The sequence below is a fragment of the Gymnogyps californianus genome, chromosome 2 (assembly GCF_018139145.2).
Source record: "Gymnogyps californianus isolate 813 chromosome 2, ASM1813914v2, whole genome shotgun sequence".
In the NCBI taxonomy this organism is placed as follows: Eukaryota; Metazoa; Chordata; class Aves; order Accipitriformes; family Cathartidae; genus Gymnogyps; species Gymnogyps californianus.
This window is the reverse complement of record NC_059472.1, coordinates 54,570,438-54,588,784: the sequence shown is the minus strand read 5'-3', so window position 1 is coordinate 54,588,784 and position 18,347 is coordinate 54,570,438. Positions and strand designations below refer to the sequence as shown.

General features: G+C 46.3%; 1 protein-coding gene across 3 annotated transcripts in view; it reads left to right on the top strand.

The window, feature by feature from the left end:
* The first annotated feature begins 8,649 nt into the window (after positions 1–8,649).
* Positions 8,650–18,347, top strand: part of EPB41L3 (erythrocyte membrane protein band 4.1 like 3) — a 100,059-nt gene continuing 90,361 nt past the window's right edge. For all 3 annotated transcript variants that reach the window (XM_050915679.1, XM_050915678.1, XM_050915677.1), the window contains exon 1: positions 8,650–8,697. The gene's annotated coding sequence lies outside the window, so the exon portion shown is untranslated. The remainder of the gene's footprint in view (positions 8,698–18,347) is intronic.

The following is an 18,347-nucleotide window of genomic DNA, read 5'->3' as shown; positions in this document are numbered from 1 at the left end:
TAAACAACTGTGTGCTGCATATTGTGTAAAAGGAATGCTTCGTATCAATGCCACCATGTTTCTCCTTTGAGAAAATGTTTGTGGCTTTCATTACTTGTGCAGTTATGTGTCTTGTCAGGAGAAAACAATGTCTTAAAGTGAAAATACTCCTTTTACAGCCTTATTGCACTTGTCTGGCGCCTCAAGTGTCAGTGAAATCCCAAATACCATGAGCTCTGGTTACTTCTGTTAAGAACGCCGATAGTTCATGGTACTTGTTAATAGGTGCAATGGCAATTGCAAATTTTTCCTAAGCAGCTTCATGGGTCGAGATACCAAAGTGCAAACTGATGTGATCAGTCACCATGGTCTCATCAGAGTCCTGCAGGCAAGCTGGGAAACTGAGGACCAGTGCTGTTTGTAAGCCCTGACACTATTAACGTGATTTTATCTTGCAACAGAGATTCCAGTCCCGCTTGTGCTGTTTGTTACTTTGTTTTGGGAGAGGAGCTAGGATTAAAACCTTGAAAAGTGTGGGTGTTTGGCTGCTCTGATTGGTATATTAAAGAGGACCTTGGAAATAATTTGACTGACGCTTGAGCAAAATGAGTTCAGATGTGGGGATGAACGCAGCCTGGATCTCTTTGGTTCACAGGCTTTTTGTAAATACATTATTTTTATGTTTCTTTTGTAACCACTGAGATGTGCTTACCTTTAACTGTCACCAGTGGCACTGCATTGGCCCCCAGATACACTGAATCAATGTTTGCTTGTTCCTTGATTTGGGTTAGGAATGGGAAGGCAGTATACTTTGTCTGTTGTCACCCAGAAAATGGATTTTTCAACCTGAATCTTTGTTTAGATTTCAGTTTCAACCTTAGGAACTCCAGCACACAAATTGTTTCTTTGTTTTGGAGGCAATGACAGGAATTGCTACATTTATTTTACTACCAAGAACAAACTGTACGCCCAGAAATTTTCTGGGAAAGAGGCAGAGCACCTCTTCTAAATGCAGGGTCCTTACGTAAGCTTGTGCTTTCCTATCGTCCTTTCTTCTGAGTAACTTTTTTAAAGCAGGCAAGTTGGCCCGATGCTTAAGGCATCGAGGATGTTGCCTGGCAACTTTGGGCTGTGCGTGTGTCTCTCCGGGAGCAGCCAGACAGATGTTTGCATACAGGCTGACTGGGAGCAACCCGGTGGCGACCGAGCAAACCCGGTCCTAAAATTACTGGTTCAGGGGATGTGTGGTAAATTAAACATTTGCACTGTGAGAGGCTGTTCGTGATACTTGTTATTTGCGAAGTGTGAAAAGCTTTTCAAAACGGTGAGAGGCTGAGATGCCTTTCTTGGATATTTTTCAGTGCCTAGGGGACAAATATATATCATTTGTCATTTGAGTGAGTGAAACTTGTTTAGTTTAAAGCTGTGAATTGAAGATGATGGGGTTGGGGTTTTTTTCTTTCTTTTAATGTAACAGTAACATTTTCATGCTATTAAGAGGACTGCTCTTCAGAGATACAAACCCAGATCCCCCGGGTTGTTTTGCAGGTCTGTGTCCAGTTAGCAATTAGCTGCATTTCAGTCAGAAAGAAACCAGTGGAGTGTGACTCTGCTACTTTTGTATCCCAGGATACAATATGCTGGGTGCATACAAGGCACTTTAAGGTATGCCAGTATATTTGCCAAGGGAAAGACACGAAGAGACTGGATCGATACCCCTTGATTTTTCTCTGTGAGTACTGACAGTGAGTTGCAGGGGGAGTAAGCTGTCAAAGCAGAAGGAAGGGATGGGTTTCTCCTCACTACCTTCAACTCAGTTTTACTGGCAATGTCCCATCAACTGAATGTGAGACTTAAACTGTAAACTGAATTAGAGCATGTTTTTAAAGGGTACTGCATTTTGAAAGCATCTGAGCAGCTATAAACATAAGGTGGAGGAGCTCCTGGCTGTGCGCAGAGGCCGTCTGTTAGCCGGAGGTGGACTGGTCCCTGGGAGCCCCGTCAGGCAGGGGCTGAAGGTTAGGGATATCATTTTGAGCAGTCGCTCACATAAATAAAGGCTGGTGGCCAACACTACAGTCTGACGCCAGCACAGGCTGGCGTGGCTGCCAGAAGAGGCGGTGGTGTGACTCTGCCGTCATCCCCACTTCTCATGTCACACCACCTCCCCCCGCTTTTCAGATCTCATATTGATGAGATCTCATGGGGAATCATGGTGATCAGATTTATTGTCTCTCCTCCCTTTTTAGTTTTAACTTGGATAGGTTTGCCTGCTTCCTCCCACGGCCTTAATAAATGCTTGTAGTGGCTTGGTGAAGGGGGCAGGATGGAGGTGGGAGGAGCAGCCAGGAAATGGGGGGAAAGATGGAGACTTTTCTCCTGTTGGTAATGCAGATGTTTAACTGGCTGGGAAAGCGTGGCAGACTGCGGGACAGGGACAGGCTGCGAGGAGCAAGGGCTACGTCTGGCTGCGTGGGCTTGGAGCAGCCAGGCACAGTCTGGACACGGACCCATGTCCTTGGTTTGTGAAGAGCAGCCACTTCTGCTGGCTGTTAAAATACTGTGCAAGGAAAAAAGTAAGAGCAAGAGGAGGCAGCATACTGGGAACAAATGTGCACTTTTCTAACTAGAGATGGAGAAGTTGCACTATATATTTTGGGGTTTTGCTTTCTTGTTGTTTTCTTCAGTAAGCATATTTGGTAGATTAAGAACGCTAGCCCTTTCCCTTTCTGTGAGTAAAGTTTACTTATTGTCAAACATCGGAGCTGGGTTTTCTACTCTTCTGGCACTCAGAGAGAATAAAAATGGAGAGGGATAGTTTGACAGGAAAGATACCCAAGGAACCTAAAATTCTTCTTTAGACATGCCAGGTCAGAAATGTTTGAATTCTAAGGAATCCTTGGAGCTAAATTAATCTTTTAACCATTAAAGAAAACAACCTGTGACATCTTAGCATGCGTAACTGTAAGACAATATAGATATAGGATAAATGTGTTAATTCTTGAGCAGGACTTCTTACCATTTCTTAATAACACTTTAGTATTATGATGAGCATAAGCATAGTTATTCATTGTACTTTAAATAAGAACCTACTAGCGCTTCCCTTAATTGCTATTAACCTTCATTAAGATGAGAGGCAAACTGTGTTGGGTGCTATGCAAACACTCATTAAAGTGCCTTCCCTCCCTGGTAAATCTTGCAGCTTACAAAGACAAATGATATAAAAGCAGTTGGGGGCTGTGCCTATTAACCTGGCCACTGAGAGTCATTTTATTACAGGTGTCATGAGGAAGAGGTATCTTAAAAAGAGATTTGTAGAAGGCAGTTATGATGCAGGATGGCATTTCTATTTCTGATAGTAGTTAATAAATATGAGCATTGATTCTCCTTTGAGTTAGTGAGACTTTAGCTTATACTCAAGGTAAACTGCTTAAATCCTTCTCTGAATTAGGTGCTTCATGAAAAGAAGACATAAAGAGCTAAAGATAGTTTTGTAACTAAAATGCAAGACTGGGTTTAATGGCATGGAAAAGGGGGAAGGAAGGTATCTGCTTTCCTGTTTAACACCCCACAAGTAGGGCAAACCAGCATGCAGTGTGGTAATTAGGACAAAAAGCCAGAATTTCATGGACTGAAATAGATGGACTCAACAGAAAGCACCCCAGTAAAGGAGAATGGTCCATGGTGACCTTGGTAGAGGTGGTCGCCATCTAGGAAGCGCTCAGTCCTAGAGTTGTTACAATAGAAAATGAGAGTTTTCCTTGCCTCCCTCATTGTTAGGCTGTTTACTTAAATTAAAATAAATTTGTGTTAACTGCATATTGCATGTCTTCTGTATTTTCTTTTTCCTATGTCAGTGTATATTAAATCAGAGTACAGTTAAACCATATTAATGATTATGCATAGACAAAATAAATTAAATATTAAAACCTTAACTGAGATAAAAAGCTTCAGTTTATTACTCTATCTGAAAACTAATTCTTGTCTGTTTTGGGTACAGCCTCAGGTACATCCCAAAGCATCTCAGATCCATAAAATTTGGTTACCTTTGGTTCATAATGGGGACTGGAGAACTGCAGCAGTGGGTAATCGCTTGAGAATCCAGTTAATGCTCTCAGTCAGAAAGCAGCTACAGATATGAAAGTGGCAAAGGGCAGTGCTGAATTAATTGCAGTAAATCTCCTATAGGCAGGATTTCAGTTGCAGAAGCACTGGGGCCAAATTTACTGATTGTTCCTTCAGTAGTCTTAAAATGGGGTGGATTTGGCACTGACTGGCAAAGTGAGACTTACTTCAAACGACAGACCAAATAAATCCCTAAACCGAGGTCAATAATCCAGTGTCAAGAATAAATCTGACCTGCTGTGTCACTGAGTTGCACTAAGGGATGTCTCACCTGAAGGTTTACTACTTATATATTTGAAGGCAGTGGTAATATTGGCCAATTAGAGGTCTGTGGGCATTATATTTGCAGTGAGGGAAGACAGGAATAGAAGATTTGGTCTGATTTCTAAATCTTACCTTCATCTGCTGTCTCACAGTGATCGTTCTTAATTATGAGAATTTTGTTTCATTGCCATGCAGAAAGCGAAGCTGCATGAGTCATGGGCAGAACAGTTTGCTTTTAATAAATGGAAGTGGATACGGTAATAATAAAAAAAAAAAAAATCGGTTCGGCTCCAAACCCATCTACCCGTCTAGACAGATAGTGCCAAGCTCCTGTCTGCTAAGAAATATCTTCTTAATAATGCTGTAATAATGCTACTACTTTTACAGTACTTGCCATTTTTCAAAGTGCTGTACCCAGCTAATTCACCGTTGGCTGGGCTTGAGACGGCCTTTTGCTGAGTTTGATAGCATTTTTGTGTCTTGCTTTTCTGTAATGCGCTATTTTGAATGCCATGTCCAATCAATTAGGGAATCACAAGAATGTTTTAGGCAGCGGTTCCCAGGGCTGGGCAATAATCCTTGTCCCTGCTCTTCCAGGGTTGCCTATTCATCCTTTCCTGGCAGAGACCGTGAGTCTCCCCATTCCCCTCTCCTATAAAAAAAAGCCCTTGTCATGGCCAAGTACTCTGTGTGGGCCCATTTTCCTTATGGCTGCCCTCCTCTGACTGGTACCCCATGGCAAAGGGGGGTGCATGCGTTGGCACCTTTTCCTTCCCCACCTCGAATTTACCTGCTTCATGTTGGAGGCTGTCTTTGCCTTTATTCTTCCCTGGCTTTTCATGCCAGAACAACTCCTTTCCTTCCTCCCTCCCTTTGCAGGACTTTCCCAAGCAAGTTGCATGTGTTTACCGAAGAGAAGAAACTGGAAAACCAAAAGGGATGGATGGATAGAAAAGGGAATAGAGGGCAGAGCTTGCCGCCTATTTTACCCATTTCCCCAGCTTAGTGTCGATCTCCCGAGTGACTCTGAGTATTGCTCATACAGTTGGGTCCTGGTGTCTCAATAGCTATGTGCCTTCCTCCCCAAAGGATGGGGTGCTGGGAGCAGCCTGGCTCCCAGACCAGCACAGAAGCAATTTGGATGTCCATCTAGCTCCTTGCATGGGAAGGAAATGGAGGATCCTGGCCTGGAGAAAATGCAGGGAAGGTATATGGCACAAGGGGAAGGAAACTGCTTTGGAGGGGAGGAAGATGAAGAGATACCTCTTGTAAGGGCAAAGGAGGAATAGAGGGTTGGGAGGCCCCTGGCCAAGAGATATGGTGGTAATGGAGGGAGAGGGAGAAGGGGCTGAGTGGGGGTGGAGAATGGGGCACGCTGGATATGGGAGGAGGAAAGGGGATGACCTGGCAGGAGGAGGCTGGGAGAGGTTTTCTGCAGTCACTGAAATGGAGAAGAGATGGTGCGTGGGTAGCGGTACGCAGGGAGCTTGTGTGTAGAGCAGCAGGACGTGAAGGGTTCGAAGGCTGTTTGTTCAGGGCAACCGTGAGCGTGTGGCATCCCGCATCCTGCCCAAGCTGGTGCTGTTTTTAAATGAGCGGAATGTAGGAGTTAAAAACTTCTCCGTGGCAGGCAGCGGGGGCTGTGTGTCTGCCTGCTGGTGGAGGCGAGAAAGGACTGCCTTGGGCTGCACCTAGCCTGATGCGTTGGGAGTTGAGATGAACAGAAACTCAAATGGGAGCGTTAAACTCATTTGCTCCTGACATCTAGGTCTGAATCACCACCTCCAGAAAGGCAAGAAAATAGCAAAAATAAAACTATTGTCCCGTAGCAAGGCAGGAGATCAGTCTCTTCTAGTGCTGCCTGCACTTGTCATCCAAGCTTCCTTTCGTGTAAATGGACACTGGGATAACTCCAGTGAAGTGCGGGGGGATTATTCACATTTCCCACCTGTGTGAGAAGAGTATGAATTTGGGCTTGCTATAAATTACTGGAAGAACAGGGGTTTTTAAATAATAATTAGAAACTGCTGATTCATGGAAACCTAAACTTCCATGGAGCTCCCATCTGGCAGAAGTCAGGGCAAGCTGGCCAACTAACCCACTTTGGAATTAGAAAGTAACATTTGAAAATGAAAAAAAAAAAATTAAAAATACTGTGAGTGTTGAGAACTCTGAAACTTAGGCCCATATTGGTAGCCCAGAGGTATCAGCTACCTCCTCTCTGTTGCAAAGATTTCCTGCTTGTAGGAACAGCCTGTTAATACCGCTTGATGTTTTGAGGTTAAATCAGTGTGCTGAAAGCCTTCTAGATCCTCGGATGAAAGATGCTATTATATATGCGGCATATCCACAAAAGGGATCACAGAGTATATTGTAACTGTGGGGCAAATCTGCCTGCAGTACTGCTCAAGGACAACATGTGTTGCTGTGAAGCGCTAATACTCCAGCAGTGTATCTCTGCTTAAAAGCAGTGTCAACACTTCCTCTGTAATGGGCGGTACAAGAGCTGCAAAAGGTTGAGCTGGTAAATCTTGCATTGTTTTTCAAATAATATTTCTTAAGTCTCCTAGCTTGCTTTTGAGACTCGATCTGATTGAAACCAACTCAGTCCTTTTCTTACTTTGCTTTTTTTTTCCCCCCAAATCAAACCTTGTTAACGCTAATGTGTGTCTTAGCTGTCAAGTCCATTCCCTTGTGATTCATGATGGCTTCCAGAGCTCCTGGTGGAGAAGAGTATACAAGTCTTTTTATTTCAACTGCATGACTAGAGGTATGCCCTCTCTTAGTTGATGGCATGCATTCTCCTTTTGAAGTCTCTCTTCTTCTTATGCATGTTGCGATGTGCCAGATCTGCTAAATGGCACTCCTGTATAGCAGGTGAAGGGGCTGTGTGTATGTGTGTGTGTGTCTTGCTACGATTCTACAGTAAATACAGAGCAGCGCAGTTTTGCAGATCTGAGAAATGGTACGTCCGCTGCCTACTGTCAAAACCTCTTTCCCTTCTTAAATCCCACAGAGATGCTGCTAATTAAAGGATATCTTTGTTTGGGTTTTTTTTCCCCTGATTCATATCAGAGGCCTGAATATAATTTGGATCTTATCATTTTTGGGAGCCCTCAAAATACACTATCTAAAGAGAGAATAAGCCTGATTTATCCACTTTGTTGCACCAGGATTGAAGGTGCAGCATGCAAGCGTGTCGGTCTGTGGCTCTCTCATAGCCAGCCATAGCTACCCTTCCCATGGCCAATTCCTCCCCGGGAAAAGAGCAAGTTCAGCCGCTTCTGGTCCCCCAGAGAAGCGAAGGAGCAGTGCCTCTGAGTGCCGTGGTGCGGCAGAGTCTCAGATCCGACAGCCGTTCGTATGCATGTAGTTAGTGGAGAGCTCAGTTATGTGCTCTAAGAGGAGCTACGTATTTACCAAAATGAAACGGTGCAAGTAGAATTATCCCCTTCCAAACGGCTTCTGTATGCGCTGGGAATTTTTGATGCTTTCTGACATGTGGCATGTTGTGGTCTGTATTGTAGTGAAAGCTCAAAAGTAATTTTCAGTTTTACGTTACCCTTTCTGGATCGGGAGCTGATGTATGGCAGGACCTATATTTTTTCCTCTTTTGGGGATGCTGTTGAGTGAAATAGGGTCCAGATTTTAAGAGCATGTGGTTTGTCACTGGAAATAAAAATCTAAAAGGCTGGTACCACCCTCCCCCCCGCCCCCCCCCCCCCCCCCCCCCCAAGCAAAAACCCCACGTGTAAATCAAAGCCAGACCTTGCCAGCACCCAGCTTGCTGCTTTTAAGTTCACAGGGAGTCTCTCCATCGCTAGGGCTTGGTTGCAACTGCAGCAGCTAAACTCATCTGTCTAAACAGAAGAATTCATTTAGCTGAGCCAAAAAGCGGCCGGATCCCTCCGGAGGCAGGTGGGGATCCCGGTGCCGGGGGGGGGGGGGGGGGGGGGGGCCTCCCTGCTGTGTGCCCGGGGAGCAGCCCTGGGCGCCCCCCGCTCGCTCCGCGGCAGCAGGCGGGGGGACTGGCTCCAGAAACCTGCCGGCATCCGGCTTTTGCCGTTCTCCGTGGCTTCCCCCCCTTCTTTTCTTCCCCCTCTCTCTCTTTTTTTTTTTTTTTCCTTCCCCTTCCCTTTCCTTTTTCCCTCCCTCTCTCCGGAGGAGCCTCCGCAGCCCTGATTTGCTGGGAAGCGGCAGAGGCTCGCTCTGGGCAGAGCCGGGCTGCGCTGCCGCTGCTGACGCGTGGCCGCCGCCCGCCGCCGGGAGCAGCCCCGCGCCCCGGTACCGCTGCCGCCGCCGCCGCTGCTCCCCGCCGCCGCCGCCAAGGTACCTTCCCGCCGCTCCCGCCCCCGGTGCGTGCAGTGTCCTCCCCGCAAGGGGAAGCGGAGGATATGCCTGGGGGGGCGCGGGCAGATTGCATCCCTCCCTCTTTTTTTTTTTTTTAAATATACGTATTTTTATATATATATATATATATATATGAGAATATATATAAACCTCATTCCTAGGAGCCATTTTTAAGTTAGCAGCCGCGGAGGGGGCCGGGGGGCGGCGTGTGCGTGAGGCCGAGATGCCCGAGGTGGGGGGGCGCCGGGGGAGGCAGCGAGCGGTGCCCCCCGCAGAGCGGGGAGGGCGGCGGGGGCTCCGCGGGGGGCGCTCGCTGCGGCCCGGCGGGGGGGGGGGGCACGGGACACGACGACGCGGCTGCTCCCGCCGCAGCTGTGCCAGAGGGGGATGTAGGGGGGGGGGTTTGCAATTTTAATTTTTTTAGGGCGATACGCATTTCTGTGGGAAACTTCTGTAGGCGGCAGAGGCACGGCGGGGGGGTGTCTGGCTTGGTAGGGCGCACCTCGCCCCCCCCCCCCCCGGGGGTCTGCTGCCCCGCTGACCCGGGGGCACAGCGCCTGGGTGGTGCAGGGGGAGCCGGGCCCTCACCCTCCTCTCCCTCACCGCCCGGCCGGGGTTGCGCGCCTTGCGGTGGCGGGGGGGCTGTCGTCCGTGTCCCCCCCCGGCCGTGGCTTCTGCAATGCGGTGGGTGTGGTTATGTACGGAGCACATCGCAGCCCCGGACCGCTGCAGTGGCAGCGCCGCGCCGGCCCCCGCCCCGCGGCCCCGGCCGGCAGCGAGGGGCCCCGCCGCCCGCGGGTGTCGGAGCCGCCGGGCCGGGGCTGCTCCGCCCCGCGCTGCCGGGGCCGCCCGGGGGAGGAATCGCGCGTGGGGCGCGCGCCTGCCTGCCTGCCTGCCTGCCTGCCTGCCTGCCTGCCTGCTTCGGCGCGGGCTCCCAGGTGCGCTGGAGCGGCGGCCAGGGCGCTGCCCCCCCCACCTTCTCCCCCCCGCCACCCCCACGCGTGTCCCCACGGAGCGCGGCGTGGAAGTTGCGGTACTCGGCCAGGTCTGTGGGGAAAGGGAAATAGAGAACGCGAGGGTGTGGCCAGCAGGAAGGCTGTGCGGGTCCCGTCCTCCTGCATCTTGGCTGCGGCCCCTCGCACTCGGGTGACCAGAGAGGGGCTGGGGGGGCGAGGGGAAATAGTATTTTGTCTTTTTAGGTTTTCTTATTTTTTGTTCAGAGTTGAAACTTTGTCATATATACCGAGAAGCTTGAAAACTCGCACTCCTGGGGTCATCGCAAGTAGCAAAGTATAGCCAATCTGGCCTTGCGGTTTCTTGATTTTTTTTTTTTTTAAATTATTTATTTCTCTTGGGGCTGTGCTTGAGGAGGAGGGCATTTGGGAAAGGTGGTTATCGCTCTGAACGCTGTTCTCCAGTGTGTGCTTGTGCTTGAGGCAGAGATGGAAAGTATTTCCTCAACTCAACATGCATGTCGCTTGTAAGTCAAAGGGAAAGTACCTACGATGTTTGAAGTCTCTTCTGTCAAAATGATTGCAAGTCAGAGGCCTGCTTGCCAAAAAAAAAAATCTCTGGGTTAGGTGTGTCCCACGTGCATCTGTTTTTTTACAGTGTGGCAAGCTGAATGATATCTTTTTCATTTTACTTTTAATATTGTCAGCATTTGTCTGTGTCCATAGAAAGCTGAAAGATTTCTATAAAGAAAACAAGTATAACTAAATCTCATAGAATATGAGAATATGAGCAAAATATGTAAGTTTTTGACCAGTAAATCTTAGTCAGATGCGATCGAGTGTATGCTTTTCCTCTAAATCTATGGAGAACAGTCCTTTCATAGAGTATTCAAAGGTCAAGATCATCGTGCTGCATCGCTGATGTGGTTAAATTCGTGGGTCTTGCTGCACCTGTGTGTGTACATGCATAATATAGTATAGGCGAATACTGCTATGCTGGTCTCCTTGGGCTGGAAAGTTTCAGCTCTAACGTGAGGATGGGATCTGCATGGCAATAAGGGGAGAAGAGAGCCCAAGAGCACCGCATTAGAGTAAGAGCCGCTGGAAGTTTATTCCTTACGGTACTGCTTGAGCAGGAAGGCTCCTTGAGCCGTCGGTGTGCTGCAGACCTGCTCACTGCAGCAGAGAACATGAAACGCATCGGGAAGCATTAAAAATACATTGGTTTTGTGTAATCAGACTGGTACAGACCGGGCCTCCCCCCGAACTAATTGCACGCAGTCGCATCCCTCTGTTAATGATGCAGCTGATGGCCTTTTCTCCCCAAAGGCTGCCCCGTATGACCGAGGAGCTAGTCAGATGCATGTCAGGAGCTCATCCGATGGGAGCCTGCTTCTGCGGTGGGCAGGTTTTGGCTTTGGGGGGGGAAAGAAGGAGGAGGAGGAGGAGGAGGAGGAGTGGGGGGGGCAGCAGGGTGTGGCACCATCGCCAGCCACCCACCCACGCCTCCGCCGTGGTGGCTCCTCGCAGGGTAGGGCTGTGTCTGTCTGCTGGGGAACTGCAGCAAAACTGGAGAGGTCTAATTTTAGTTGAGGTTTTATTCTCTTCAGAGAAGGAGCAAGTGAAGGTGAAGCTACAACTTACGTAATTTTTTAATTAAACAAGGTGAGATTTTTTTTTTTTTTTGTAGTGGAAACCTGCTGAATATGTACTCTTTGAAAAAGAATTACTGTTCACAGGTTTTTCTTTGAAGGCTGGGGGGTTTTTATAGATAATATGGGCACTGGTGGTAGGTTTGACCCACAGTAGCGTGCTCACACCTATATTTTTGTTAGATTTGTTGTTTGGTGCAATGGTTGTGAATTCCTTGGGGGCTATGCGTGGTTATTTTTTAAAATACGTAAAATGTCACTTCTTTGTGTTTCAGGCATGATCTTGAGCTAACAGAAAGTTCTTGAAATGTGTTAAATGTGTTATTCATGGCGGGTGACATTCAGACTTGTTTCATGGAAATCTCATGTACCAGTAAATGACTGCTTGTTGTCTCAGAGAAAACATCAAACCATTTATAAGTGGTTATAAAAGAATACTTGTTTCTCATGAGATGAAGCATCAGCTTTATCTCTCAAGCTACAGCATTTTCAACATGAAAGTATTAATAACTGTGTGACTTTATCACATCGAAATATATCCTGGGGTGAGAATCTGTGTACATTCAGTGCACATTCAATGTACGTTGGGCTTTGAAAACAAAGGGTTGATCTGTGCAGGGAGGGCTGTATCGTGAGTCTGCAGGATTGTGCTTTTTCAGTGTGTATAGCATGGCCCTGGGATATTGTGTTTTAGAATCTTATTCATCACATTTTTAACTGGAAGTATGTTATGACTGCAGAGTTTGAATTTTCAAAGTGTTTTGTTCAGACATAATTTCTCTCTAATCAAGTGAAAATAAATGCGTGCGTATAACTGAAAAATATGATTGCTGTCAACTAAGCTGAAAATTAAGCTGAAAACGTGTTTATTCTGAAGGATCATGATGGATTGTTTTTATTTGGTACAGAAGTTACAGAGTATGTAAAAGAGTGTTACCCAGAACCAGACTTAAATAGGCATCGCTAAGCAGTTTGAATCAGTACCATAAAGGAGGCCTTTAAAAGAGATGAACTACTGAAAAGATGGTGGATTAGCTAGGTTTTATCACATGTTTCTCTTAATTTTTAATCTCACGTATTAGCCATTTCTAATGGTTGGGGAACGGTCCAAGTCTAAATGTGTATATGGACACATAGCACTTCCTCTCGCATTAGCTGGCTAGAAGCACCCAAAGAGAAATGCTTATTTTCTTTGGAAAGATCTCCATTTGTTAAAATGAACAGCACAGGTAGTGGAGAAGAGGAGCGTAAGCACTTGCCTTAGCTTTGGTAAGAGAAATCCTACGGGCCCTTTGCTCCTGCCCCTGCCATTCTCAGTCGTTGTCACCGTAAGCATCAGTGCAGAGGAAACTCGGGAGGATTGCCGAGGACTAAATATCTGTGGAAAAGCAGAAATGGGTCAGTATTTGGGACAACTGAGTTAATCTGAGACAATGTGCTGTATAGACATCTCCTGCACCCTTCCTGAGTAATTGATATAATGCAATTTGAGTAATTGTCAGCTTTTTGTCTCTGGAGGAAAATGAAATCTTTACTTTTTACTTGGTCATTGACTGTATCAGCAGGGCTGGTTGTTATTGAATAAAGCGGATAAAAGCAAAAAGGAAATTATAATAATCTTCTAAATCCCTTATGAATCTATTTGCATCCTATGGGACATAGTATATGAAAGGGTAATACATAAACAAAAGTTTAAAAAGTACATAGAAGTAAAAAAAGGGGGGGAAAAACCCCTTTTTACATACACCCCTTCAATTTTTACCCTTTCCTGTATAGATCTTGGAAATACTTTGCGTGCCACAGACAGAGAATCCCTTTCAGTGGCTTCATTACTTATCAAAACTGATCTGTTGGCAAGCTGAGAAACAAAAGAAGTACTGAAGTCTGTATGAGGATCACCCACCAGATGTTTGATCCCACTGAGAAAAGTCTTTATAGTATAGAGGGTTAAAGAAGAATGTGGAAACCGGGGACTCAGAGCGTGTGTGGGGGGTAAAGGGCTAGAATAAATGGAAAGCATATGTGCATATAAAGAAGTATTTCGGGAAGGGGGCGGGGAGTGTAAAGAGAAAAAAGCAGCATACAATTTTGGATAAATGCTCACGTGCGTGTATTTGTATGAAATGTATGTTTACTGACAAATGTGACAGAAGGGTAAAGTCATAGCACTGCTCTAGTGAGTTAGAGGTGGGAGAAGAAAGCTCCTGCGTGGAATGGAGAATGGTTGATGTTTCTGTTTTCAGGCTATGTTAAAATCTGAACTACCAAGGTATAGCATGCATCTCTCACGTGGCTTCTGTTGCAGCCTTTTTCCTAAAACAGAGGCTGGGTTTTGATCCCAGATGGGCTGCAGGTAGCAAGCGGGGGAATATATTTGAGGTGGGAACAGCTGACCTGGGCGGGCTCTTGGTTGGAGCCCTGTTGGTGGATGATGGGATGTTCATGGGGGAGAGGAAGGGAAAACACCCGTGTCCGGCTGGTGGTCAGACCAGAGCAAGCCACATGCTTATGTCTGTGGTTTTACTCTTCTCTTTAGTTGTGTCCTGCTCCCCCAGCCAGGCTCCTGCCTGTTGCTCCCACCACACGTCCCCTTCCCCTGGCTGCAGTCACTGGCTGGGTACCCCTTCCTTTGGGCTCCTTGGCAGGGTCCCTGCTGGGGCAGGAGCCTCTGGCACCATCCGTCCTTCCCATCACCCAGGAAGGTGGCCAAGCACCTGCCCCGCTTCCCTTCCTCCCGATTTGGGATTACCTCTCTGCGTTCCTCATCCTCAGAGCTTCATCCCTTGCAGTGGCTCAGCTTCAGCGCTCTCTACCTCCCCGGAGGAGCGGAGGAGGTGAGTAAATCTTGGGAGGCTGGGAGGCAGCCACACATCGGGGTGCACCAGCAGCCGTTCCCCAGTGGCAGGAGGTGACACCGCTCCCGGCAGCTGGGGAGCATGACATTGCTGGTGGCGATGGAGCAGGAGTTGTCCCTGGTGGTGGAGGTTACCTTGTTTACTCCTTATGAATCTGAGGGCAATTATGTGTAACACCTCCTGGTTTCCTAGGACATATTGGCTGCAAATAAAATCTTGTTTAATAAAGCAGCAAATGCAAACAGGCTGTGAAGGGGGAGGAAAAAAAAAAAAAAAAGCTCTTCCAGACCTGGGAAACATATGTTTATGGTAACTGAGAGACCTGTTCTTGCGTCCTGACTCGCGTCAGGGAGTATCTTTATCTGCCAGTCTTCCCACGGAAATCGGTAAGCCTGTCTGTGAAGCAAGGCTTGATTTGGTTTAGATACAGGTATCAAAATCTGATGCTACCAAATCATAGTTTAGGTCAGGAAGCTGTAATCTCTCTAAGGACCCTGGAGATGATTACTTCACCAGGTCCACTGAATTCATCGCTGTTTTCTTTCAATTAAATTACTGCTGTTGCAGAGCAAGGTTTGGGGCAGGCAGCGCTCAGCCCCTCTGCTCCCCAGCACAATGTGATTGCTGTGGGTGCCCCACAGTTGCACTGGAGTCAGTATATGGACATATGCATCTATACAGAGAGAAACATTGCCGCTTGCCTATGGGAGTTTGCAGCAAAAAACCTAGTACCTCTGGTTTGTTCCTAGTAGTGGTTCTTAACCTTGCATATCAGTAAATACGAGGTTTGGTAAAGGTAAAGATGGTGGGTGAGCTATAAAAGTGTGCTCTCAGGAAAGCGGGGTCGTTTTGGTTTATCCAGATGGCCTTGGTAGTCCAGGCACTGGTTGCACAGAGCCCTTTGCCTGGGGCATCTGGCACCGGTGTTGGTTGGGGAGGTTTGGGGAGGGTGATGGGCAGCTGCCTTTTTGGAGGTCAGCACGTCGTCTTGTCTCGAAGCAGGAGTAAAACACAGGTCTCACTCCCACTTGAGGGGCTGGCGCAAGGCACAGTTGCCTCTTGTTGTAAGCAGTTTTCTTAATTGATCATTTTATAAATGGCAGCACGTGGCTGGTTTAACTGTGTCTCACTAGGCAAACGCCAATGTAAAATCTTGAGAACAACTCTGGAAGGAGAGGCCCAGCTGCGGGGTTGAAAGGTGAAGTGAAATGGTGGGTTTTCACCTTGGAATTTGTCTTTTCCATTTCTTGTCTCTCTCCTTTGGATCATTCCAGAAGACAGAAAGTTTTGGTTAATTATACGTGCTTAAAGGGAAACACTGTAATGTAGTTTCCACATACTGGAGCATTATTCTTGTACAGCTGGAGCTGGCAGCCTTTCATTCCCTTACCACCTCCTTTTTCTCCTAAAAATAGCAGCACACTACAGTGGGATTACAGGAGAGGCAGAAGAACGTTTTCTGAGCAACAATTTTTGCCGGATGGTGGTTGAGGTGGCATCAAGAGCAGATTTTGGGGCAGTTGGAGGGAGATAAAAATAGGAACAGAACAAAACGGGACAGAGGCAAAACTGGGGTGGAGAGCACAAGGCTGGTAGTTGGGATGGATGGCAAGGTTCACTGGGCTGTGTAACAGCCTGCCCGGGGAATGGGGAGAAACCTCAGCGCTTGAATCATTTAGGAGTTGCCGAGACAGAGCACTCAGCAGCACCGTATGGGTAGCAGACTCATGGTGCGGATAGGAGGCGTGGGCAAGATGACCTAATTTCCATCTCTGATTTCTATGATTTATTAAAGAGTTTTGCAGGCTTTCTCTTAGCAGGCTTAGAGCTGGAATTTGAGGCATGGCAATTAGGAGGGTCCTTTAATACCGTGCCAGCAGACTGTCGGGGTTTGATCGCTTACTTGCAGGGGTAGCGTGCTAAGTGCAGCAAACGGAGGTTGTGGACAGGCTCTACGCCACTTTAGATCTGGTATTGACAATGGTTTGCATTCTGTGTTCAGTCCTGCCCTCAATGCTACTAGTCCTATATGTAGATTATAATAATATATTAATGGGCTATAGTAGATATCTTGGAAAAAGTAAAAGTAAAAAAGATAACCACCACCCAGAACCAGTTCTCATGCCACCCTATGTAATGACACCCTCAAGAACTAGAGAATAGTTGATTTGTCTTAGTTTATTCCAATCTTGGGAATCCCTTTGCGCCTGTAATGGATTGGAGAAGAAGAGCCAGCAGACAATACTTCCGCCCCCACCGGTTGTCCAAGGCAGGGAGAAAAGACAGCACCCACTGCCTTCATCAATATATTTAAATATATTCAGCTAGGCTTTCTGTCTGCATAAACCATGTACCTACTTGCTTTTGCACATAACTAAATATGCCACACAATTGTGATAGTGAAATGCTGATATAACTAAAGTTACTTGAAAAGCCTGCCTTTCTCTTCAAAGTGTTGGCGTTGAGGTTATTATTTCTGATTTGTACCTATTGACCACAGTTCTTGCAAACCCAAACCAAACCATCCAGAATTTCATGTTTAAAGTTTGAAAGTGTTTTATCCTCATTTGCTAGTGGCGTGACACAGATTTCTCGACTTGTTCTTCATTGTGCGAACCCAAAACTATTTTTCTTACACTCACATCATACATAAACCATGACTATTGTACTTTGCAGCTTTTCTACTAACATGGTAATGCAGAGCAGTAAAGCCAGTCCTTTTCTCAGCCCGAGGGGACAGTGATTGAATTAAGGATGCAGAGCTGAAGAATAAAAAGAAGTTCCTTCTTTTTAAAATTTTACCAACTTCCCACTGCTGTGCTATAGGAACAGACATAAAATGTCTCTTGCAAGTACCGGGCAAATGGCGTGATTTTGGGGTTACCCACAGAGTCGAGGCGGTTGTGGTTTCTGTGTTACACTGGCCAGAAGGGTACCAGCAGCTTCTGTAACAGGAGTGTCTGTATTTATTAAAGTAAACTCTCTACCTGGTTTTGGACTCCCTCCCTCTTCAGCTCCAATTTTGTTTTTACCTATCTGCCATGCAGACATGATCATTGTGTTTTCCCTTGTTGTTCTGAATCACTGCACTTCACCCCCGTAGCAGTTTGGTTATTGCACTTTATTTTGCTATTTGCCTGTGTCCTGCATTTTCCATCATCTGAAGCACTGCTTTCTATCTCTTGCCAGTGTTTCTTCTATCTAAAAGCAAGGTAGCTGGTATGAAAGAAGATGCCCCCCATGACCTTCTGATCCTGTGATGTTGCTTTGAAGAATGCAATCAGTGTAGTTATGCTTTCTTCTTCTAAGCAGTTTGTGGAAATCAGTACAAGTGTTTAATATCTCCATAGATTAGTGAGAAATCTTGCTGTGCCTTTTTTTTTTTTTTTAGTAAAAAAAATGCTGGTGTGCAATAGATGATGCAGCAACAAGCCATCATATTATAAAGACACAAATTGCCATAAGAAGGTGTCTGTCATTCTCTAGCTTGCAAGCAGTTATAAAGGGATAAAATAGATGTATTTAATACATACTACATTACATAGTTTACTGAGAACACTTCGCTACCTTCTTTTAAGGCACGCCACGGCTATCGTTGTTCCTAACCCGCAGAACTGTGGGTTCTGCTTCCTTGGTAGTGTCCTCTGCGCCTGGGATGTTGTTGTAAGAAGAAAAATCACTGCAGGATGGGTCTTGGCAAACAAATCAAGGTCTCGGCCAAGGAAATGCGTTGTCTGTTCATTTTCTAAACAAAACTAGTTCAGCTGAAGGCGAGTGTTTTGTATCTGGTTTCCACTGGCTGTATTTTGATTTTGTAAAGTAGATATGATAAGCAATTATTTCTACTTACATGCCGTTGTTTAAAAAATACTACTGGTTAATTATTTCTTAATTAAATGTTGGCTGCTAAGCCTGAAAGAAAATGTCCAGAAATTCAGAAGAGATAGCACAAACATTAACAAGAGTCTGAATAAGTATTTACATGATGAACAGGATTATTTCCTACTTAAAAACATACTAGTTTGAGAATTGAGCTGAGCAGAAGTCACTCTTTGACTAGTGGCACGTTTAAGCCCAACATCTTGAAATTCTCAAGCAAGGAATCCTGCTTCCTGGTGGCATTTGGCCTTCGTTTTAAGACCGTGTATAACCTATTCTACTTTAACCTA